Below are 23,102 nucleotides of genomic sequence, written 5' to 3'. Positions count from 1 at the left end.
AAGCCCCAATGCGTGTTTGCTCAGGAAAGCAGCGCTTTCCGGTTTCTCCCCTAGGTCTCTGCTTGCCTTAGGGCCAAGGAGGTTCTGTGCTGCCTACTGCTCCCTTGGCACTGGTGCTGTGCTGGTGGTCTCTGGAGATGGAAACCAACTCCAAATGTGCACTCCTTTGCGGAGAAGGCGGATGGGGCCAGAAAAGGCCTTGTGTGCACTGGCCCCAACACCCCATATTCCGCCAGCTAGGGAGGGACACACCTAGGGCCCATCTCAGAAAAGGCACAAAACTAGGTTCTGGCAGCTTCATTTGCGAGAGTGAAACTCTCGTCGGGAAACCAAGCTCAGCCCCAATGCGTCTTTGCTCAGGAAAGCAGCGCTTTCTGGTTTCTCCCCTAGCCCATTGCTCGCCATAGGAACAAGGAGGTTCTGGGCTGCCTCCTGCTCTATGTGCACTGGTGCTTTGCAGGTCATCGCTAGAGATGGAAACCAACTCCAAACGTGCTCTACTTTAGGGAGAAGGCGGATGGGGCCTAAAAAGGCCTTGTGTGCACTGGCCCCAGCAACCCACATTCTGCCAGTTAGGGAGGAACCCAGCTAGGGCCCATCTCAGAAAAGGCACAAAACTAGCTTCTGGGAGCTGCATTCGCGAAAGTGAAACTCTCCTCGGGAAACCAAGCTCAGCCCCAATGCGTGTTTGCTCAGGAAAGCAGCGCTTTCTGGTTTCTCCCCTAGCCCATTGCTCGCCATAGGAACAAGGAGGGTCTGGGCTGCCTCCTGCTCCCTGTGCACTGGTGCTTTGCTGGTGGTCGCTGGACCTGGAAACATACTCCAAACGTGCTCTACTTCAGGGAGGAGGTGGATGGGGCCAGAATATGCCTTGTGTGCAAGGGCCCCACCCCCTCATCTTTCTACAAGTAGGGAGGGACCCAGCTAGGGCCCACCTCACAAACGGCACAAAACTAGCTTGTGGGAGCTGCATTCGCGAAAGTGAAACTCTCCTCGGGAAACCAAGCTCAGCCCCAATGCGTGTTTGCTCAGGAAAGCAGCGCTTTCTGGTTTCTCCCCTAGCCCATTGCTCGCCATAGGAACAAGGAGGGTCTGGGCTGCCTCCTGCTCCCTGTGCACTGGTGCTTTGCTGGTGGTCGCTGGACCTGGAAACCTACTCCAAACGTGCTCTACTTCAGGGAGAAGGCGGATGGGGCCTGAAAAGGCCTTGTGTGCAAGGGCCCCACCAGCCCAACTTTCGCCAGCTAGGGAGGGACCCACCTAGGGCCCATCTCAGAAAAGGCACAAAACTAGCTTCTGGGAGCTGCATTCGCGAAAGTGAAACTCTCCTCGAGAAAACAAGCTCAGCCCCAATGCGTGTTTGCTCAGGAAAGCAGCGCTATCTGGTTTCTCCCCTAGCCCATTGCTCGCCATAGGAACAAGGAGGGTCTGGGCTGCCTCCTGCTCCCTGTGCACTGGTGCTTTGCTGGTGGTCGCTGGACCTGGAAACCTACTCCAAACGTGCTCTACTTCAGGGAGAAGGCGGATGGGGCCTGAAAAGGCCTTGTGTGCAAGGGCCCCACCAGCCCAACTTTCGCCAGCTAGGGAGGGACCCACCTAGGGCCCATCTCAGAAAAGGCACAAAACTAGCTTCTGGGAGCTGCATTCGCGAAAGTGCAACTCTCCTCGGGAAACCAAGCTAAGCCCCAATGCGTGTTTGCTCAGGAAAGCAGCGCTTTCCGGTTTCTCCCCTAGGTCTCTGCTTGCCTTAGGGCCAAGGAGGTTCTGTGCTGCCTACTGCTCCCTTGGCACTGGTGCTGTGCTGGTGGTCTCTGGAGATGGAAACCAACTCCAAATGTGCACTCCTTTGCGGAGAAGGCGGATGGGGCCAGAAAAGGCCTTGTGTGCACTGGCCCCAACACCCCATATTCCGCCAGCTAGGGAGGGACACACCTAGGGCCCATCTCAGAAAAGGCACAAAACTAGGTTCTGGCAGCTTCATTTGCGAGAGTGAAACTCTCCTCGGGAAACCAAGCTCAGCCCCAATGCGTCTTTGCTCAGGAAAGCAGCGCTTTCTGGTTTCTCCCCTAGCCCATTGCTCGCCATAGGAACAAGGAGGGTCTGAGCTGCCTCCTGCTCTCTGTGCACTGGTGCTTTGCAGGTCATCGCTAGAGCTGGAAACCAACTCCAAACGTGCTCTACTTTAGGGAGAAGGCGGATGGGGCCTGAAAAGGCCTTGTGTGCACTGGCCCCAGCAACCCACATTCTGCCAGTTAGGGAGGAACCCGGCTAGGGCCCATCTCAGAAAAGGCACAAAACTAGCTTCTGGGAGCTGCATTCGCGAAAGTGAAACTCTCCTCGGGAAACCAAGCTCAGCCCCAATGCGTGTTTGCTCAGGAAAGCAGCGCTTTCTGGTTTCTCCCCTAGCCCATTGCTCGCCATAGGAACAAGGAGGGTCTGGGCTGCCTCCTGCTCCCTGTGCACTGGTGCTTTGCTGGTGGTCGCTGGACCTGGAAACCTACTCCAAACGTGCTCTACTTCAGGGAGAAGGCGGATGGGGCCTGAAAAGGCCTTGTGTGCAAGGGCCACACCAGCCCAACTTTCGCCAGCTAGGGAGGGACCCACCTAGGGCCCATCTCAGAAAAGGCACAAAACTAGCTTCTGGGAGCTGCATTCGCGAAAGTGCAACTCTCCTCGGGAAACAAAGCTCAGCCCCAATGCGTGTTTGCTCAGGAAAGCAGCGCTTTCCGGTTTCTCCCCTAGGTCTCTGCTTGCCTTAGGGCCAAGGAGGTTCTGTGCTGCCTACTGCTCCCTTGGCACTGGTGCTGTGCTGGTGGTCTCAGGAGATGGAAACCAACTCCAAATGTGCACTCCTTTGCGGAGAAGGCGGATGGGGCCAGAAAAGGCCTTGTGTGCAGTGGCCCCAACACCCCATATTCCGCCAGCTAGGGAGGGACACACCTAGGGCCCATCTCAGAAAAGGCACAAAACTAGCTTCTGGGAGCTTCATTTGCGAGAGTGAAACTCTCCTCGGGAAACCAAGCTCAGCCCCAATGCGTCTTTGCTCAGGAAAGCAGCGCTTTCTGGTTTCTCCCCTAGGTCTCTACTTGCCATAGGAACAAGGAGGGTCTAGGCTGCCTCCTGCTCCCTGTGCACTGGTGCTTTGCTGGTGGTCGCTGGACCTGGAAACCTACTCCAAACGTGCTCTACTTCAGGGAGAAGGCGGATGGGGCCTGAAAAGGCCTTGTGTGCAAGGGCCCCACCAGCCCAACTTTCGCCAGCTAGGGAGGGACCCACCTAGGGCCCATCTCAGAAAAGGCACAAAACTAGCTTCTAGGAGCTGCATTCGCGAAAGTGCAACTCTCCTCGGGAAACCAAGCTCAGCCCCAATGCGTGTTTGCTCAGGAAAGCAGCGCTTTCCGGTTTCTCCCCTAGGTCTCTGCTTGCCTTAGGGCCAAGGAGGTTCTGTGCTGCCTACTGCTCCCTTGGCACTGGTGCTGTGCTGGTGGTCTCTGGAGATGGAAACCAACTCCAAATGTGCACTCCTTTGCGGAGAAGGCGGATGGGGCCAGAAAAGGCCTTGTGTGCACTGGCCCCAACACCCCATATTCCGCCAGCTAGGGAGGGACACACCTAGGGCCCAACTCAGAAAAGGCACAAAACTAGGTTCTGGCAGCTTCATTTGCGAGAGTGAAACTCTCCTCGGGAAACCAAGCTCAGCCCCAATGCGTCTTTGCTCAGGAAAGCAGCACTTTCTGGTTTCTCCCCTAGGTCTCTGCTTGCCATAGGAACAAGGAGGGTCTGGGCTGCCTCCTGCTCCCTGTGCACTGGTGCTTTGCTGGTGGTCGCTGGACCTGGAAACCTACTCCAAACGTGCTCTACTTCAGGGAGAAGGCGGATGGGGCCTGAAAAGGCCTTGTGTGCAAGGGCCCCACCAGCCCAACTTTCGCCAGCTAGGGAGGGACCCACCTAGGGCCCATCTCAGAAAAGGCACAAAACTAGCTTCTGGGAGCTGCATTCGCGAAAGTGAAACTCTCCTCGGGAAACCAAGCTCAGCCCCAATGCGTGTTTGCTCAGGAAAGCAGCGCTTTCTGGTTTCTCCCCTAGCCCATTGCTCGCCATAGGAACAAGGAGGGTCTGGGCTGCCTCCTGCTCCCTGTGCACTGGTGCTTTGCTGGTGGTCGCTGGACCTGGAAACCTACTCCAAACGTGCTCTACTTCAGGGAGAAGGCGGATGGGGCCTGAAAAGGCCTTGTGTGCAAGGGCCCCACCAGCCCAACTTTCGCCAGCTAGGGAGGGACCCACCTAGGGCCCATCTCAGAAAAGGCACAAAACTAGCTTCTGGGAGCTGCATTCGCGAAAGTGCAACTCTCCTCGGGAAACCAAGCTAAGCCCTAATGCGTGTTTGCTCAGGAAAGCAGCGCTTTCCGGTTTCTCCCCTAGGTCTCTGCTTGCCTTAGGGCCAAGGAGGTTCTGTGCTGCCTACTGCTCCCTTGGCACTGGTGCTGTGCTGGTGGTCTCTGGAGATGGAAACCAACTCCAAATGTGCACTCCTTTGCGGAGAAGGCGGATGGGGCCAGAAAAGGCCTTGTGTGCACTGGCCCCAACACCCCATATTCCGCCAGCTAGGGAGGGACACACCTAGGGCCCATCTCAGAAAAGGCACAAAACTAGGTTCTGGCAGCTTCATTTGCGAGAGTGAAACTCTCCTCGGGAAACCAAGCTCAGCCCCAATGCGTCTTTGCTCAGGAAAGCAGCGCTTTCTGGTTTCTCCCCTAGCCCATTGCTCGCCATAGGAACAAGGAGGTTCTGGGCTGCCTCCTGCTCTCTGTGCACTGGTGCTTTGCAGGTCATCGCTAGAGGTGGAAACCAACTCCAAACGTGCTCTACTTCAGGGAGAAGGCGGATGGGGCCTAAAAAGGCCTTGTGTGCACTGGCCCCAGCAACCCACATTCTGCCAGTTAGGGAGGAACCCAGCTAGGGCCCATCTCAGAAAAGGCACAAAACTAGCTTGTGGGAGCTGCATTCGCGAAAGTGAAACTCTCCTCGGGAAACCAAGCTCAGCCCCAATGCGTGTTTGCTCAGGAAAGCAGCGCTTTCTGGTTTCTCCCCTAGCCCATTGCTCGCCATAGGAACAAGGAGGGTCTGGGCTGCCTCCTGCTCCCTGTGCACTGGTGCTTTGCTGGTGGTCGCTGGACCTGGAAACATACTCCAAACGTGCTCTACTTCAGGGAGGAGGTGGATGGGGCCAGAATATGCCTTGTGTGCAAGGGCCCCACCCCCTCATCTTTCTACAAGTAGGGAGGGACCCAGCTAGGGCCCACCTCACAAACGGCACAAAACTAGCTTGTGGGAGCTGCATTCGCGAAAGTGAAACTCTCCTCGGGAAACCAAGCTCAGCCCCAATGCGTGTTTGCTCAGGAAAGCAGCGCTTTCTGGTTTCTCCCCTAGCCCATTGCTCGCCATAGGAACAAGGAGGGTCTGGGCTGCCTCCTGCTCCCTGTGCACTGGTGCTTTGCTGGTGGTCGCTGGACCTGGAAACCTACTCCAAACGTGCTCTACTTCAGGGAGAAGGCGGATGGGGCCTGAAAAGGCCTTGTGTGCAAGGGCCCCACCAGCCCAACTTTCGCCAGCTAGGGAGGGACCCACCTAGGGCCCATCTCAGAAAAGGCACAAAACTAGCTTCTGGGAGCTGCATTCGCGAAAGTGAAACTCTCCTCGAGAAAACAAGCTCAGCCCCAATGCGTGTTTGCTCAGGAAAGCAGCGCTATCTGGTTTCTCCCCTAGCCCATTGCTCGCCATAGGAACAAGGAGGGTCTGGGCTGCCTCCTGCTCCCTGTGCACTGGTGCTTTGCTGGTGGTCGCTGGACCTGGAAACCTACTCCAAACGTGCTCTACTTCAGGGAGAAGGCGGATGGGGCCTGAAAAGGCCTTGTGTGCAAGGGCCCCACCAGCCCAACTTTCGCCAGATAGGGAGGGACCCACCTAGGGCCCATCTCAGAAAAGGCACAAAACTAGCTTCTGGGAGCTGCATTCGCGAAAGTGCAACTCTCCTCGGGAAACCAAGCTAAGCCCCAATGCGTGTTTGCTCAGGAAAGCAGCGCTTTCCGGTTTCTCCCCTAGGTCTCTGCTTGCCTTAGGGCCAAGGAGGTTCTGTGCTGCCTACTGCTCCCTTGGCACTGGTGCTGTGCTGGTGGTCTCTGGAGATGGAAACCAACTCCAAATGTGCACTCCTTTGCGGAGAAGGCGGATGGGGCCAGAAAAGGCCTTGTGTGCACTGGCCCCAACACCCCATATTCCGCCAGCTAGGGAGGGACACACCTAGGGCCCATCTCAGAAAAGGCACAAAACTAGGTTCTGGCAGCTTCATTTGCGAGAGTGAAACTCTCGTCGGGAAACCAAGCTCAGCCCCAATGCGTCTTTGCTCAGGAAAGCAGCGCTTTCTGGTTTCTCCCCTAGCCCATTGCTCGCCATAGGAACAAGGAGGGTCTGAGCTGCCTCCTGCTCTCTGTGCACTGGTGCTTTGCAGGTCATCGCTAGAGCTGGAAACCAACTCCAAACGTGCTCTACTTTAGGGAGAAGGCGGATGGGGCCTGAAAAGGCCTTGTGTGCACTGGCCCCAGCAACCCACATTCTGCCAGTCAGGGAGGAACCCGGCTAGGGCCCATCTCAGAAAAGGCACAAAACTAGCTTCTGGGAGCTGCATTCGCGAAAGTGAAACTCTCCTCGGGAAACCAAGCTCAGCCCCAATGCGTGTTTGCTCAGGAAAGCAGCGCTTTCTGGTTTCTCCCCTAGCCCATTGCTCGCCATAGGAACAAGGAGGGTCTGGGCTGCCTCCTGCTCCCTGTGCACTGGTGCTTTGCTGGTGGTCGCTGGACCTGGAAACCTACTCCAAACGTGCTCTACTTCAGGGAGAAGGCGGATGGGGCCTGAAAAGGCCTTGTGTGCAAGGGCCACACCAGCCCAACTTTCGCCAGCTAGGGAGGGACCCACCTAGGGCCCATCTCAGAAAAGGCACAAAACTAGCTTCTGGGAGCTGCATTCGCGAAAGTGCAACTCTCCTCGGGAAACAAAGCTCAGCCCCAATGCGTGTTTGCTCAGGAAAGCAGCGCTTTCCGGTTTCTCCCCTAGGTCTCTGCTTGCCTTAGGGCCAAGGAGGTTCTGTGCTGCCTACTGCTCCCTTGGCACTGGTGCTGTGCTGGTGGTCTCAGGAGATGGAAACCAACTCCAAATGTGCACTCCTTTGCGGAGAAGGCGGATGGGGCCAGAAAAGGCCTTGTGTGCAGTGGCCCCAACACCCCATATTCCGCCAGCTAGGGAGGGACACACCTAGGGCCCATCTCAGAAAAGGCACAAAACTAGCTTCTGGGAGCTTCATTTGCGAGAGTGAAACTCTCCTCGGGAAACCAAGCTCAGCCCCAATGCGTCTTTGCTCAGGAAAGCAGCGCTTTCTGGTTTCTCCCCTAGGTCTCTACTTGCCATAGGAACAAGGAGGGTCTAGGCTGCCTCCTGCTCCCTGTGCACTGGTGCTTTGCTGGTGGTCGCTGGACCTGGAAACCTACTCCAAACGTGCTCTACTTCAGGGAGAAGGCGGATGGGGCCTGAAAAGGCCTTGTGTGCAAGGGCCCCACCAGCCCAACTTTCGCCAGCTAGGGAGGGACCCACCTAGGGCCCATCTCAGAAAAGGCACAAAACTAGCTTCTGGGAGCTGCATTCGCGAAAGTGCAACTCTCCTCGGGAAACCAAGCTCAGCCCCAATGCGTGTTTGCTCAGGAAAGCAGCGCTTTCCGGTTTCTCCCCTAGGTCTCTGCTTGCCTTAGGGCCCAGGAGGTTCTGTGCTGCCTACTGCTCCCTTGGCACTGGTGGTGTGCTGGTGGTCTCTGGAGATGGAAACCAACTCCAAATGTGCACTCCTTTGCGGAGAAGGCGGATGGGGCCAGAAAAGGCCTTGTGTGCACTGGCCCCAACACCCCATATTCCGCCAGCTAGGGAGGGACACACCTAGGGCCCATCTCAGAAAAGGCACAAAACTAGGTTCTGGCAGCTTCATTTGCGAGAGTGAAACTCTCCTCGGGAAACCAAGCTCAGCCCCAATGCGTCTTTGCTCAGGAAAGCAGCGCTTTCTGGTTTCTCCCCTAGGTCTCTGCTTGCCATAGGAACAAGGAGGGTCTGGGCTGCCTCCTGCTCCCTGTGCACTGGTGCTTTGCTGGTGGTCGCTGGACCTGGAAACCTACTCCAAACGTGCTCTACTTCAGGGAGAAGGCGGATGGGGCCTGAAAAGGCCTTGTGTTCAAGGGCCCCACCAGCCCAACTTTCGCCAGCTAGGGAGGGACCCACCTAGGGCCCATCTCAGAAAAGGCACAAAACTAGCTTCTGGGAGCTGCATTCGCGAAAGTGAAACTCTCCTCGGGAAACCAAGCTCAGTCCCAATGCGTGTTTGCTCAGGAAAGCAGCGCTTTCTGGTTTCTCCCCTAGCCCATTGCTCGCCATAGGAACAAGGAGGGTCTGGGCTGCCTCCTGCTCCCTGTGCACTGGTGCTTTGCTGGTGGTCGCTGGACCTGGAAACCTACTCCAAACGTGCTCTACTTCAGGGAGAAGGCGGATGGGGCCTGAAAAGGCCTTGTGTGCAAGGGCCCCACCAGCCCAACTTTCGCCAGCTAGGGAGGGACCCACCTAGGGCCCATCTCAGAAAAGGCACAAAACTAGCTTCTGGGAGCTGCATTCGCGAAAGTGCAACTCTCCTCGGGAAACCAAGCTAAGCCCCAATGCGTGTTTGCTCAGGAAAGCAGCGCTTTCCGGTTTCTCCCCTAGGTCTCTGCTTGCCTTAGGGCCAAGGAGGTTCTGTGCTGCCTACTGCTCCCTTGGCACTGGTGCTGTGCTGGTGGTCTCTGGAGATGGAAACCAACTCCAAATGTGCACTCCTTTGCGGAGAAGGCGGATGGGGCCAGAAAAGGCCTTGTGTGCACTGGCCCCAACACCCCATATTCCGCCAGCTAGGGAGGGACAAACCTAGGGCCCATCTCAGAAAAGGCACAAAACTAGGTTCTGGCAGCTTCATTTGCGAGAGTGAAACTCTCCTCGGGAAACCAAGCTCAGCCCCAATGCGTGTTTGCTCAGGAAAGCAGCGCTTTCTGGTTTCTCCCCTAGCCTATTCCTCGCCATAGGAACAAGGAGGTTCTGGGCTGCCTCCGGCTCCCTGTGCACTGGTGCTTTGCTGGTGGTCGCTGGACCTGGAAACATACTCCAGACGTGCTCTACTTCAGGGAGGAGGTGGATGGGGCCAGAATATGCCTTGTGTGCAAGGGCCCCACCCCCTCATCTTTCTACAAGTAGGGAGGGACCCAGCTAGGGCCCACCTCACAAACGGCACAAAACTAGCTTCTGGGAGCTGCCTTTGTGAAAGTGAAACTCTCCTCAGGAAACCAAGCTCAGCCCCAATGCGTCTTTGCTCAGGAAAGCAGCGCTTTCTGGTTTCTCCCCTAGCCCATTGCTCGCCATAGGAACAAGGAGGGTTTGGGCTGCCTCCTGCTCCCTGTGCACTGGTGCGTTGCAGGTCATTGCTAGAGGTGGAAACCAACTCCAAACGTGCTCTACCTCAGGGAGGAGGCGGATGGGGCCAGAATATGCCTTGTGTGCAAGGGCCCCACCACCTCACCTTTCTACAGGTAGGGAGGGACCCAGCTAGGGCCCATCTCACAAAAGGCACAAAACTAGCTTCTGGGAGCTGCATTCGCGAGAGTGAAACTCTCCTCGGGAAACCAAGCTCAGTCCCAATGCGTGTTTGCTCAGGAAAGCAGCGCTTTCTGGTTTCTCCCCTAGCCCATTGCTCGCCATAGGAACAAGGAGGGTCTGGGCTGCCTCCTGCTCCCTGTGCACTGGTGCTTTGCTGGTGGTCGCTGGACCTGGAAACCTACTCCAAACGTGCTCTACTTCAGGGAGAAGGCGGATGGGGCCTGAAAAGGCCTTGTGGTCAAGGGCCCCACCAGCCCAAATTTCGCCAGCTAGGGAGGGACCCACCTAGGGCCCATCTCAGAAAAGGCACAAAACTAGCTTCTGGGAGCTGCATTCGCGAAAGTGCAACTCTCCTCGGGAAACCAAGCTCAGCCCCAATGCGTGTTTGCTCAGGAAAGCAGCGCTTTCCGGTTTCTCCCCTAGGTCTCTGCTTGCCTTAGGGCCAAGGAGGTTCTGTGCTGCCTACTGCTCCCTTGGCACTGGTGCTGTGCTGGTGGTCTCTGGAGATGGAAACCAACTCCAAATGTGCACTCCTTTGCGGAGAAGGCGGATGGGGCCAGAAAAGGCCTTGTGTGCACTGGCCCCAACACCCCATATTCTGCCAGCTAGGGAGGGACACACCTAGGGCCCATCTCAGAAAAGGCACAAAACTAGGTTCTGGCAGCTTCATTTGCGAGAGTGAAACTCTCCTCGGGAAACCAAGCTCAGCCCCAATGCGTCTTTGCTCAGGAAAGCAGCGCTATCTGGTTTCTCCCCTAGGTCTCTGCTTGCCATAGGAACAAGGAGGGTCTGGGCTGCCTCCTGCTCCCTGTGCACTGGTGCTTTGCTGGTGGTCGCTGGACCTGGAAACCTACTCCAAACGTGCTCTACTTCAGGGAGAAGGCGGATGGGGCCTGAAAAGGCCTTGTGTGCAAGGGCCCCACCAGCCCAACTTTCGCCAGCTAGGGAGGGACCCACCTAGGGCCCATCTCAGAAAAGGCACAAAACTAGCTTGTGGGAGCTGCATTCGCGAAAGTGCAACTCTCCTCGGGAAACCAAGCTCAGCCCCAATGCGTGTTTGCTCAGGAAAGCAGCGCTTTCTGGTTTCTCCCCTAGCCCATTGCTCGCCATAGGAACAAGGAGGGTCTGGGCTGCCTCCTGCTCCCTGTGCACTGGTGCTTTGCTGGTGGTCGCTGCACCTGGAAACCTACTCCAAACGTGCTCTACTTCAGGGAGAAGGCGGATGGGGCCTGAAAAGGCCTTGTGTGCAAGGGCCCCACCAGCCCAACTTTCGCCAGCTAGGGAGGGACCCACCTAGGGCCCATCTCAGAAAAGGCACAAAACTAGCTTCTGGGAGCTGCATTCGCGAAAGTGCAACTCTCCTCGGGAAACCAAGCTCAGCCCCAATGCGTGTTTGCTCAGGAAAGCAGCGCTTTCCGGTTTCTCCCCTAGGTCTCTGCTTGCCTTAGGGCCAAGGAGGTTCTGTGCTGCCTACTGCTCCCTTGGCACTGGTGCTGTGCTGGTGGTCTCTGGAGATGGAAACCAACTCCAAATGTGCACTCCTTTGCGGAGAAGGCGGATGGGGCCAGAAAAGGCCTTGTGTGCACTGGCCCCAACACCCCATATTCCGCCAGCTAGGGAGGGACACACCTAGGGCCCATCTCAGAAAAGGCACAAAACTAGGTTCTGGCAGCTTCATTTGCGAGAGTGAAACTCTCCTCGGGAAACCAAGCTCAGACCCAATGCGTCTTTGCTCAGGAAAGCAGCGCTTTCTGGTTTCTCCCCTAGCCCATTGCTCGCCATAGGAACAAGGAGGTTCTGGGCTGCCTCCTGCTCTCTGTGCACTGGTGCTTTGCAGGTCATCGCTAGAGGTGGAAACCAACTCCAAACGTGCTCTACTTTAGGGAGAAGGCGGATGGGGCCTAAAAAGGCCTTGTGTGCACTGGCCCCAGCAACCCACATTCTGCCAGTTAGGGAGGAACCCAGCTAGGGCCCATCTCAGAAAAGGCACAAAACTAGCTTGTGGGAGCTGCATTCGCGAAAGTGAAACTCTCCTCGGGAAACCAATCTCAGCCCCAATGCGTGTTTGCTCAGGAAAGCAGCGCTTTCTGGTTTCTCCCCTAGCCCATTGCTCGCCATAGGAACAAGGAGGGTCTGGGCTGCCTCCTGCTCCCTGTGCACTGGTGCTTTGCTGGTGGTCGCTGGACCTGGAAACATACTCCAAACGTGCTCTACTTCAGGGAGGAGGTGGATGGGGCCAGAATATGCCTTGTGTGCAAGGGCCCCACCCCCTCATCTTTCTACAAGTAGGGAGGGACCCAGCTAGGACCCACCTCACAAACGGCACAAAACTAGCTTGTGGGAGCTGCATTCGCGAAAGTGAAACTCTCCTCGGGAAACCAAGCTCAGCCCCAATGCGTGTTTGCTCAGGAAAGCAGCGCTTTCTGGTTTCTCCCCTAGCCCATTGCTCGCCATAGGAACAAGGAGGGTCTGGGCTGCCTCCTGCTCCCTGTGCACTGGTGCTTTGCTGGTGGTCGCTGGACCTGGAAACCTACTCCAAACGTGCTCTACTTCAGGGAGAAGGCGGATGGGGCCTGAAAAGGCCTTGTGTGCAAGGGCCCCACCAGCCCAACTTTCGCCAGCTAGGGAGGGACCCACCTAGGGCCCATCTCAGAAAAGGCACAAAACTAGCTTCTGGGAGCTGCATTCGCGAAAGTGAAACTCTCCTCGAGAAACCAAGCTCAGCCCCAATGCGTGTTTGCTCAGGAAAGCATCGCTATCTGGTTTCTCCCCTAGCCCATTGCTCGCCATAGGAACAAGGAGGGTCTGGGCTGCCTCCTGCTCCCTGTGCACTGGTGCTTTGCTGGTGGTCGCTGGACCTGGAAACCTACTCCAAACGTGCTCTACTTCAGGGAGAAGGCGGATGGGGCCTGAAAAGGCCTTGTGTGCAAGGGCCCCACCAGCCCAACTTTCGCCAGATAGGGAGGGACCCACCTAGGGCCCATCTCAGAAAAGGCACAAAACTAGCTTCTGGGAGCTGCATTCGCGAAAGTGCAACTCTCCTCGGGAAACCAAGCTAAGCCCCAATGCGTGTTTGCTCAGGAAAGCAGCGCTTTCCGGTTTCTCCCCTAGGTCTCTGCTTGCCTTAGGGCCAAGGAGGTTCTGTGCTGCCTACTGCTCCCTTGGCACTGGTGCTGTGCTGGTGGTCTCTGGAGATGGAAACCAACTCCAAATGTGCACTCCTTTGCGGAGAAGGCGGATGGGGCCAGAAAAGGCCTTGTGTGCACTGGCCCCAACACCCCATATTCCGCCAGCTAGGGAGGGACACACCTAGGGCCCATCTCAGAAAAGGCACAAAACTAGGTTCTGGCAGCTTCATTTGCGAGAGTGAAACTCTCCTCGGGAAACCAAGCTCAGCCCCAATGCGTCTTTGCTCAGGAAAGCAGCGCTTTCTGGTTTCTCCCCTAGCCCATTGCTCGCCATAGGAACAAGGAGGGTCTGGGCTGCCTCCTGCTCTCTGTGCACTGGTGCTTTGCAGGTCATCGCTAGAGCTGGAAACCAACTCCAAACGTGCTCTACTTTAGGGAGAAGGCGGATGGGGCCTGAAAAGGCCTTGTGTGCACTGGCCCCAGCAACCCACATTCTGCCAGTTAGGGAGGAACCCGGCTAGGGCCCATCTCAGAAAAGGCACAAAACTAGCTTCTGGGAGCTGCATTCGCGAAAGTGAAACTCTCCTCGGGAAACCAAGCTCAGCCCCAATGCGTGTTTGCTCAGGAAAGCAGCGCTTTCTGGTTTCTCCCCTAGCCCATTGCTCACCATAGGAACAAGGAGGGTCTGGGCTGCCTCCTGCTCCCTGTGCACTGGTGCTTTGCTGGTGGTCGCTGGACCTGGAAACCTACTCCAAACGTGCTCTACTTCAGGGAGAAGGCGGATGGGGCCTGAAAAGGCCTTGTGTGCAAGGGCCCCACCAGCCCAACTTTCGCCAGCTAGGGAGGGACCCACCTAGGGCCCATCTCAGAAAAGGCACAAAACTAGCTTCTGGGAGCTGCATTCGCGAAAGTGCAACTCTCCTCGGGAAACAAAGCTCAGCCCCAATGCGTGTTTGCTCAGGAAAGCAGCGCTTTCCGGTTTCTCCCCTAGGTCTCTGCTTGCCTTAGGGCCAAGGAGGTTCTGTGCTGCCTACTGCTCCCTTGGCACTGGTGCTGTGCTGGTGGTCTCTGGAGATGGAAACCAACTCCAAATGTGCACTCCTTTGCGGAGAAGGCGGATGGGGCCAGAAAAGGCCTTGTGTGCAGTGGCCCCAACACCCCATATTCCGCCAGCTAGGGAGGGACACACCTAGGGCCCATCTCAGAAAAGGCACAAAACTAGCTTCTGGGAGCTTCATTTGCGAGAGTGAAACTCTCCTCGGGAAACCAAGCTCAGCCGCAATGCGTCTTTGCTCATGAAAGCAGCGCTTTCTGGTTTCTCCCCTAGGTCTCTACTTGCCATAGGAACAAGGAGGGTCTAGGCTGCCTCCTGCTCCCTGTGCACTGGTGCTTTGCTGGTGGTCGCTGGACCTGGAAACCTACTCCAAACGTGCTCTACTTCAGGGAGAAGGCGGATGGGGCCTGAAAAGGCCTTGTGTGCAAGGGCCCCACCAGCCCAACTTTCGCCAGCTAGGGAGGGACCCACCTAGGGCCCATCTCAGAAAAGGCACAAAACTAGCTTCTGGGAGCTGCCTTCGCGAAAGTGAAACTCTCCTCGGGAAACCAAGCTCAGCCCCAATGCGTGTTTGCTCAGGAAAGCAGCGCTTTCTGGTTTCTCCCCTAGCCCATTGCTCGCCATAGGAACAAGGAGGGTCTGGGCTGCCTCCTGCTCCCTGTGCACTGGTGCTTTGCTGGTGGTCGCTGGACCTGGAAACCTACTCCAAACGTGCTCTACTTCAGGGAGAAGGCGGATGGGGCCTGAAAAGGCCTTGTGTGCAAGGGCCCCACCAGCCCAACTTTCGCCAGCTAGGGAGGGACCCACCTAGGGCCCATCTCAGAAAAGGCACAAAACTAGCTTCTGGGAGCTGCATTCGCGAAAGTGCAACTCTCCTCGGGAAACCAAGCTCAGCCCCAATGCGTGTTTGCTCAGGAAAGCAGCGCTTTCCGGTTTCTCCCCTAGGTCTCTGCTTGCCTTAGGGCCAAGGAGGTTCTGTGCTGCCTACTGCTCCCTTGGCACTGGTGGTGTGCTGGTGGTCTCTGGAGATGGAAACCAACTCCAAATGTGCACTCCTTTGCGGAGAAGGCGGATGGGGCCAGAAAAGGCCTTGTGTGCACTGGCCCCAACACCCCATATTCCGCCAGCTAGGGAGGGACACACCTAGGGCCCATCTCAGAAAAGGCACAAAACTAGGTTCTGGCAGCTTCATTTGCGAGAGTGAAACTCTCCTCGGGAAACCAAGCTCAGCCCCAATGCGTCTTTGCTCAGGAAAGCAGCGCTTTCTGGTTTCTCCCCTAGCCTATTGCTCGCCATAGGAACAAGGAGGTTCTGGGCTGCCTCCGGCTCCCTGTGCACTGCTGCTTTGCTGGTGGTCGCTGGACCTGGAAACATACTCCAGACGTGCTCTACTTCAGGGAGAAGGCGGATGGGGCCAGAATATGCCTTGTGTGCAAGGGCCCCACCCCCTCATCTTTCTACAAGTAGGGAGGGACCCAGCTAGGGCCCACCTCACAAACGGCACAAAACTAGCTTCTGGGAGCTGCCTTTGTGAAATTGAAACTCTCCTCAGGAAACCAAGCTCAGCCCCAATGCGTCTTTGCTCAGGAAAGCAGCGCTTTCTGGTTTCTCCCCTAGCCCATTGCTCGCCATAGGAACAAGGAGGGTTTGGGCTGCCTCCTGCTCCCTGTGCACTGGTGCGTTGCAGGTCATTGCTAGAGGTGGAAACCAACTCCAAACGTGCTCTACTTCAGGGAGGAGGCGGATGGGGCCAGAATATGCCTTGTGTGCAAGGGCCCCACCACCTCACCTTTCTACAGGTAGGGAGGGACCCAGCTAGGGCCCATCTCACAAAAGGCACAAAACTAGCTTCTGGGAGCTGCATTCGCGAGAGTGAAACTCTCCTCGGGAATCCAAGCTCAGTCCCAATGCGTGTTTGCTCAGGAAAGCAGCGCTTTCTGGTTTCTCCCCTAGCCCATTGCTCGCCATAGGAACAAGGAGGGTCTGGGCTGCCTCCTGCTCCCTGTGCACTGGTGCTTTGCTGGTGGTCGCTGGACCTGGAAACCTACTCCAAACGTGCTCTACTTCAGGGAGAAGGCGGATGGGGCCTGAAAAGGCCTTGTGTGCAAGGGCCCCACCAGCCCAACTTTCGCCAGCTAGGGAGGGACCCACCTAGGGCCCATCTCAGAAAAGGCACAAAACTAGCTTCTGGGAGCTGCATTCGCGAAAGTGAAACTCTCCTCGAGAAACCAAGCTCAGCCCCAATGCGTGTTTGCTCAGGAAAGCAGCGCTTTCCGGTTTCTCCCCTAGGTCTCTGCTTGCCTTAGGGCCAAGGAGGTTCTGTGCTGCCTACTGCTCCCTTGGCACTGGTGCTGTGCTGGTGGTCTCTGGAGATGGAAACCAACTCCAAATGTGCACTCCTTTGCGGAGAAGGCGGATGGGGCCAGAAAAGGCCTTGTGTGCAAGGGCCCCACCAGCCCAACTTTCGCCAGCTAGGGAGGGACCCACCTAGGGCCCATCTCAGAAAAGGCACAAAACTAGCTTCTGGGAGCTGCATTCGCGAAAGTGCAACTCTCCTCGGGAAACCAAGCTCAGCCCCAATGCGTGTTTGCTCAGGAAAGCAGCGCTTTCTGGTTTCTCCCCTAGCCCATTGCTCGCCATAGGAACAAGGAGGGTCTGGGCTGCCTCCTGCTCCCTGTGCACTGGTGCTTTGCTGGTGGTCGCTGGACCTGGAAACCTACTCCAAACGTGCTCTACTTCAGGGAGAAGGCGGATGGGGCCTGAAAAGGCCTTGTGTGCAAGGGCCCCACCAGCCCAACTTTCGCCAGCTAGGGAGGGACCCACCTAGGGCCCATCTCAGAAAAGGCACAAAACTAGCTTCTGGGAGCTGCATTCGCGAAAGTGCAACTCTCCTCGGGAAACCAAGCTCAGCCCCAATGCGTGTTTGCTCAGGAAAGCAGCGCGTTCTGGTTTCTCCCCTAGCCCATTGTTCGCCATAGGAACAAGGAGGGTCTGGGCTGCCTCCTGCTCCCTGTGCACTGGTGCTTTGCTGGTGGTCGCTGGACCTGGAAACCTACTCCAAACGTGCTCTACTTCAGGGAGGAGGTGGATGGGGCCAGAATATGCCTTGTGTGCAAGGGCCCCACCCCCTCATCTTTCTACAAGTAGGGAGGGACACAGCTAGGGCCCATCTCAGAAAAGGCACAAAACTAGCTTCTGGGAGCTGCCTTTGTGAAAGTGAAACTCTCCTCAGGAAACCAAGCTCAGCCCCAATGAGTCTTTGCTCAGGAAAGCAGCGCTTTCTGGTTTCTCCCCTAGCCCATTGCTCGCCATAGGAACAAGGAGGGTTTGGGCTGCCTCCTGCTCCCTGTGCACTGGTGCTTTGCAGGTCATAGCTATAGGTGGAAACCAACTCCAAACGTGCTCAACTTCAGGGAGGAGGCGGATGGGGCCAGAATATGCCTTGTGTGCCATGGCCCCACCACCTCACCTTTCTACAGGTAGGGAGGGACCCAGCTAGGGCCCATCTCACAAAAGGCACAAAACTAGCTTCTGGGAGCTGCATTCGCCAGAGTGAAACTCTCCTCGGGAAACCAAGCTCAGCCCCAATGCGTGTTTGCTCAGGAAAGCAGCGCTTTCTGGTTTCTCCCCTAGCCCATTGCTCGCCATAGGAACAAGGAGGGTCTGGGCTGCCTCCTGCTCCCTGTGCACTGGTGCTTTGCTGGTGGTCGCTGGACCTGGAAACCTACTCCAAACGTGCTCTACTTCAGGGAGACGGCCGATGGGGCCTGAAAAGGCCTTGTGTGCAAGGGCCCAACCAGCCCAACTTTCGCCAGCTAGGGAGGGACCCACCTACGGCCCATGTCAGAAAAGGCACAAAACTAGCTTCTGGGAGCTGCATTCGCGAAAGTGCAACTCTCCTGGGGAAACCAAGCTATGCCCCAATGCGTGTTTGCTCAGGAAAGCAGCGCTTTCCGGTTTCTCCCCTAGGTCTCTGCTTGCCTTAGGGCCAAGGAGGTTCTGTGCTGCCTACTGCTCCCTTGGCACTGGTGCTGTGCTGGTGGTCTCTGGAGATGGAAACCAACTCCAAATGTGCACTCCTTTGCGGAGAAGGCGGATGGGGCCAGAAAAGGCCTTGTGTGCACTGGCCCCAACACCCCATATTCCGCCAGCTAGGGAGGGACACACCTAGGGCCCATCTCAGAAAAGGCACAAAACTAGGTTCTGGCAGCTTCATTTGCGAGAGTGAAACTCTCCTCGGGAAACCAAGCTCATCCCCAATGCGTGTTTGCTCAGGAAAGCAGCACTTTCCGGTTTCTCCCCTAGCACATTGCTCGCCATAGGAACAAGGATGGTCTGGGCTGCCTCCTGCTCCCTGTGCACTGGTGCTTTGCTGGTGGTCGCTGGACCTGGAAACCTACTTCAAACGTGCTCTACTTCAGGGAGAAGGCGGATGGGGCCTGAAAAGGCCTTGTGTGCAAGGGCCCCACCAGCTCAACTTTCGCCAGCTAGGGAGGGACCCACCTAGGGCCCATCTCAGAAAAGGCACAAAACTAGCTTCTGGGAGCTGCATTCGCGAAAGTGAAACTCTCCTCGAGAAACCAAGCTCAGCCCCAATGAGTGTTTGCTCAGGAAAGCAGCGCTTTCTGGTTTCTCCCCTAGCCCATTGCTCGCCATAGGAACAAGGAGGGTCTGGGCTGCCTCCTGCTCCCTGTGCACTGGTGCGTTGCTGGTGGTCGCTGCACCTGGAAACCTACTCCAAACGTGCTCTACTTCAGGGAGAAGGCGGATGGGGCCTGAAAAGGCCTTGTGTGCAAGGGCCCCACCAGCCCAACTTTCGCCAGCTAGGGAGGGACCCACCTAGGGCCCATCTCAGAAAAGGCACAAAACTACCTTCTGGGAGCTGCATTCACGAAAGTGCAAAACTCCTCGGGAAACCAAGCTAAGACCCAATGCGTGTTTGCTCAGGAAAGCAGCGCTTTCCGGTTTCTCCCCTAGGTCTCTGCTTGCCTTAGGGCCAAGGAGGTTCTGTGCTGCCTACTGCTCCCTTGGCACTGGTGCTGTGCTGGTGGTCTCTGGAGATGGAAACCAACTCCAAATGTGCACTCCTTTGCGGAGAAGGGGGATGGGGCCAGAAAAGGCCTTGTGTGCACTGGCCCCAGCACCCCATATTCCGCCAGCTAGGGAGAGACCCAGCTAGGGCCCATCTCAGAAAAGGCACAAAACTAGGTTCTGGCAGCTTCATTTGCGAGAGTGAAACTCTCCTCGGGAAACCAAGCTCAGCCCCAATGCGTCTTTGCTCAGGAAAGCAGCTCTTTCTGGTTTCTCCCCTAGCCCATTGCTCGCCATAGGAACAAGGAGGTTCTGGGCTGCCTCCTGCTCTCTGTGCACTGGTGCTTTGCAGGTCATCGCTAGAGCTGGAAACCAACTCCAAACGTGCTCTACTTTAGGGAGAATGCGGATGGGGCCTGAAAAGGCCTTGTGTGCACTGGCCCCAGCAACCCACATTTTGCCAGTTAGGGAGAAACCCAGCTAGGGCCCATCTCAGAAAAGGCACAAAACTAGCTTCTGGGAGCTGCATTCGCGAAAGTGAAACTCTCCTCGGGAATCCAAGCTCAGCCCCAATGCGTGTTTGCTCAGGAAAGCAGCTCTTTCTGGTTTCTCCCCTAGCCCATTGCTCGCCATAGGAACAAGGAGGGTCTGGGCTGCCTCCTGCTCCCTGTGCACTGGTGCTTTGCTGGTGGTCGCTGGACCTGGAAACCTACTCCAAACGTGCTCTACTTCAGGGAGAAGGCGGATGGGGCCTGAAAAGGCCTTGTGTGCAAGGGCCCCACCAGCCCAACTTTCGCCAGCTAGGGAGGGACCCACCTAGGGCCCATCTCAGAAAAGGCACAAAACTAGCTTCTGGGAGCTGCATTCGCGAAAGTGCAACTCTCCTCGGGAAACCAAGCTAAGCCCCAATGCGTGTTTGCTCAGGAAAGCAGCGCTTTCCGGTTTCTCCCCTAGGTCTCTGCTTGCCTTAGGGCCAAGGAGGTTCTGTGCTGCCTACTGCTCCCTTGGCACTGGGGCTGTGATGGTGGTCTCTGGAGATGGAAACCAACTCCAAATGTGCACTCCTTTGCGGAGAAGGCGGATGAGGCCAGAAAAGGCCTTGTGTGCACTGGCCCCAACACCCCATATTCCGCCAGCTAGGGAGGGACACACCTAGGGCCCATCTCAGAAAAGGCACAAAACTAGGTTCTGGCAGCTTCATTTGCGAGAGTGCAACTCTCCTCGGGAAACCAAGCTCAGCCCCAATGCGTGTTTGCTCAGGAAAGCAGCACTTTCTGGTTTCTCCCCTAGCCCATTGCTCGCCATAGGAACAAGGATGGTCTGGGCTGCCTCCTGCTCCCTGTGCACTGGTGCTTTGCTGGTGGTCGCTGGACCTGGAAACCTACTCCAAACGTGCTCTACTTCAGGGAGAAGGCGGATGGGGCCTGAAAAGGCCTTGTGTGCCAGGGCCCCACCAGCCCAACTTTCGCCAGCTTGGGAGGGACCCACCTAGGGCCCATGTCAGAAAAGGCACAAAACTAGCTTCTGGGAGCTGCATTCGCGAAAGTGAAACTCTCCTCGAGAAACCAAGCTCAGCCCCAATGAGTGTTTGCTCAGGAAAGCAGCGCTTTCTGGTTTCTCCCCTAGCCCATTGCTCGCCATAGGAACAAGGAGGGTCTGGGCTGCCTCCTGCTCCCTGTGCACTGGTGCTTTGCTGGTGGTCGCTGGACCTGGAAACCTACTCCAAACGTGCTCTACTTCAGGGAGAAGGCGGATGGGGCCTGAAAAGGCCTTGTGTGCAAGGGCCCCACCAGCCCAACTTTCGCCAGCTAGGGAGGGACCCACCTAGGGCCCATCTCAGAAAAGGCACAAAACTAGCTTCTGGGAGCTGCATTCGCGAAAGTGCAACTCTCCTCGGGAAACCAAGCTAAGCCCCAATGCGTGTTTGCTCAGGAAAGCAGCGCTTTCCGGTTTCTCCCCTAGGTCTCTGCTTGCCTTAGGGCCAAGGAGGTTCTGTGCTGCCTACTGCTTCCTTGGCATTGGTGCTGTGCTGGTGGTCTCTGGAGATGGAAACCAACTCCAAATGTGCACTCCTTTGCGGAGAAGGCGGATGGGGCCAGAAAAGGCCTTGTGTGCACTGGCCCCAGCACCCCATATTCCGCCAGCTAGGGAGGGACACACCTAAGGCCCATCTCAGAAAAGGCACAAAACTAGGTTCTGGCAGCTTCATTTGCGAGAGTGAAACTCTCCTCGGGAAACCAAGCTCAGCCCCAATGCGTCTTTGCTCACGAAAGCAGCGCTTTCTGGTTTCTCCCCTAGCCCATTGCTCGCCATAGGAACAAGGAGGTTCTGGGCTGCCTCCTGCTCTCTGTGCACTGGTGCTTTGCAGGTCATCGCTAGAGCTGGAAACCAACTCCAAACGTGCTCTACTTTACGGAGAAGGCGGATGGGGCCTGAAAAGGCCTTGTGTGCACTGGCCCCAGCAACCCACATTCTGCCAGTTAGGGAGGAACCCAGCTAGGGCCCATCTCAGAAAAGGCACAAAACTAGCTTCTGGGAGCTGCATTCGCGAAAGTGAAACTCTCCTCGGGAAACCAAGCTCAGCCCCAATGCGTGTTTGCTCAGGAAAGCAGCGCTTTCTGGTTTCTCCCCTAGCCCATTGCTCGCCATAGGAACAAGGAGGGTCTGGGCTGCCTCCTGCTCCCTGTGCACTGGTGCTTTGCTGGTGGTCGCTGGACCTGGAAACATACTCCAAACGTGCTCTACTTCAGGGAGGAGGTGGATGGGGCCAGAATATGCCTTGTGTGCAAGGGCCCCACCCCCTCATCTTTCTACAGGTAGGGAGGGACCCAGCTAGGGCCCACCTCACAAACGGCACAAAACTAGCTTCTGGGAGCTGCCTTTGTGAAAGTGAAACTCTCCTCAGGAAACCAAGATCAGCCCCAATGCGTCTTTGCTCAGGAAAGCAGCGCTTTCTGGTTTCTCCCCTAGCCCATTGCTCGCCATAGGAACAAGGAGGGTTTGGGCTGCCTCCTGCTCCCTGTGCACTGGTGCTTTGCAGGTCATCGCTAGAGGTGGAAACCAACTCCAAACGTGCTCTACTTCAGGGAGGAGGCGGATGGGGCCAGAATATGCCTTGTGTGCAAGGGCCCCACCACCTCACCTTTCTACAGGTAGGGAGGGACCCAGCTATGGCCCATGTCACAAAAGGCACAAAACTAGCTTCTGGGAGCTGCATTCGCCAGAGTGAAACTCTCCTCGGGAAACCAAGCTCAGCCCCAATGCGTGTTTGCTCAGGAAAGCAGCGCTTTCTGGTTTCTCCCCTAGCCCATTGCTCGCCATAGGAACAAGGAGGGTCTGGGCTGCCTCCTGCTCCCTGTGCACTGATGCTTTGCTGGTGGTCGCTGGACCTGGAAACCTACTCCAAACGTGCTCTACTTCAGGGAGAAGGCGGATGGGGCCTGAAAAGGCCTTGTGTGCAAGGGCCCAACCAGCCGAACTTTCGCCAGCTAGGGAGGGACCCACCTACGGCCCATGTCAGAAAAGGCACAAAACTAGCTCCTGGGAGCTGCATTCACGAAAGTGCAACTCTCCTCGGGAAACCAAGCTCAGCCCCAATGCGTGTTTGCTCAGGAAAGCAGCGCTTTCCGGTTTCTCCCCTAGGTCTCTGCTTGCCTTAGGGCCAAGGAGGTTCTGTGCTGCCTACTGCTCCCTTGGCACTGGTGCTGTGCTGGTGGTCTCTGGAGATGGAAACCAACTCCAAATGTGCACTCCTTTGCGGAGAAGGCGGATGGGGCCAGAAAAGGCCTTGTGTGCACTGGCCCCAACACCCCATATTCCGCCAGCTAGGGAGGGACCCAGCTAGGGCCGATCTCAGAAAAGGCACAAAACTAGGTTCTGGCAGCTTCATTTGCGAGAGTGCAACTCTCCTCGGGAAACCAAGCTCAGCCCCAATGCGTGTTTGCTCACGAAAGCAGCGCTTTCTGATTTCTCACCTAGCCCATTGCTCGCCATAGGAACAAGGAGGGTCTGGGCTGCCTCCTTCTCCCTGTGCACTGGTGCTTTGCTGGTGGTCGCTGGACCTGGAAACCTACTCCAAACGGGCTCTACTTCAGGGAGAAGGCGGATGGGGCCTGAAAAGGCCTTGTGTGCACTGGCCCCAACACCCCATATACCGCCAGCTAGGGAGGGACACACCT

This window comes from Sus scrofa, chromosome 1 (genome assembly GCF_054392235.1).
Source record: "Sus scrofa isolate SSC_HxYL_T2T_F1_AM1 chromosome 1, Sscrofa_HxYL_maternal_Yorkshire_Landrace_v2.0, whole genome shotgun sequence".
Classification (NCBI taxonomy): Eukaryota; Metazoa; Chordata; class Mammalia; order Artiodactyla; family Suidae; genus Sus; species Sus scrofa.
The sequence above is the reverse complement of the archived record's forward strand: the minus strand, read 5'-3'. Positions refer to the sequence as shown.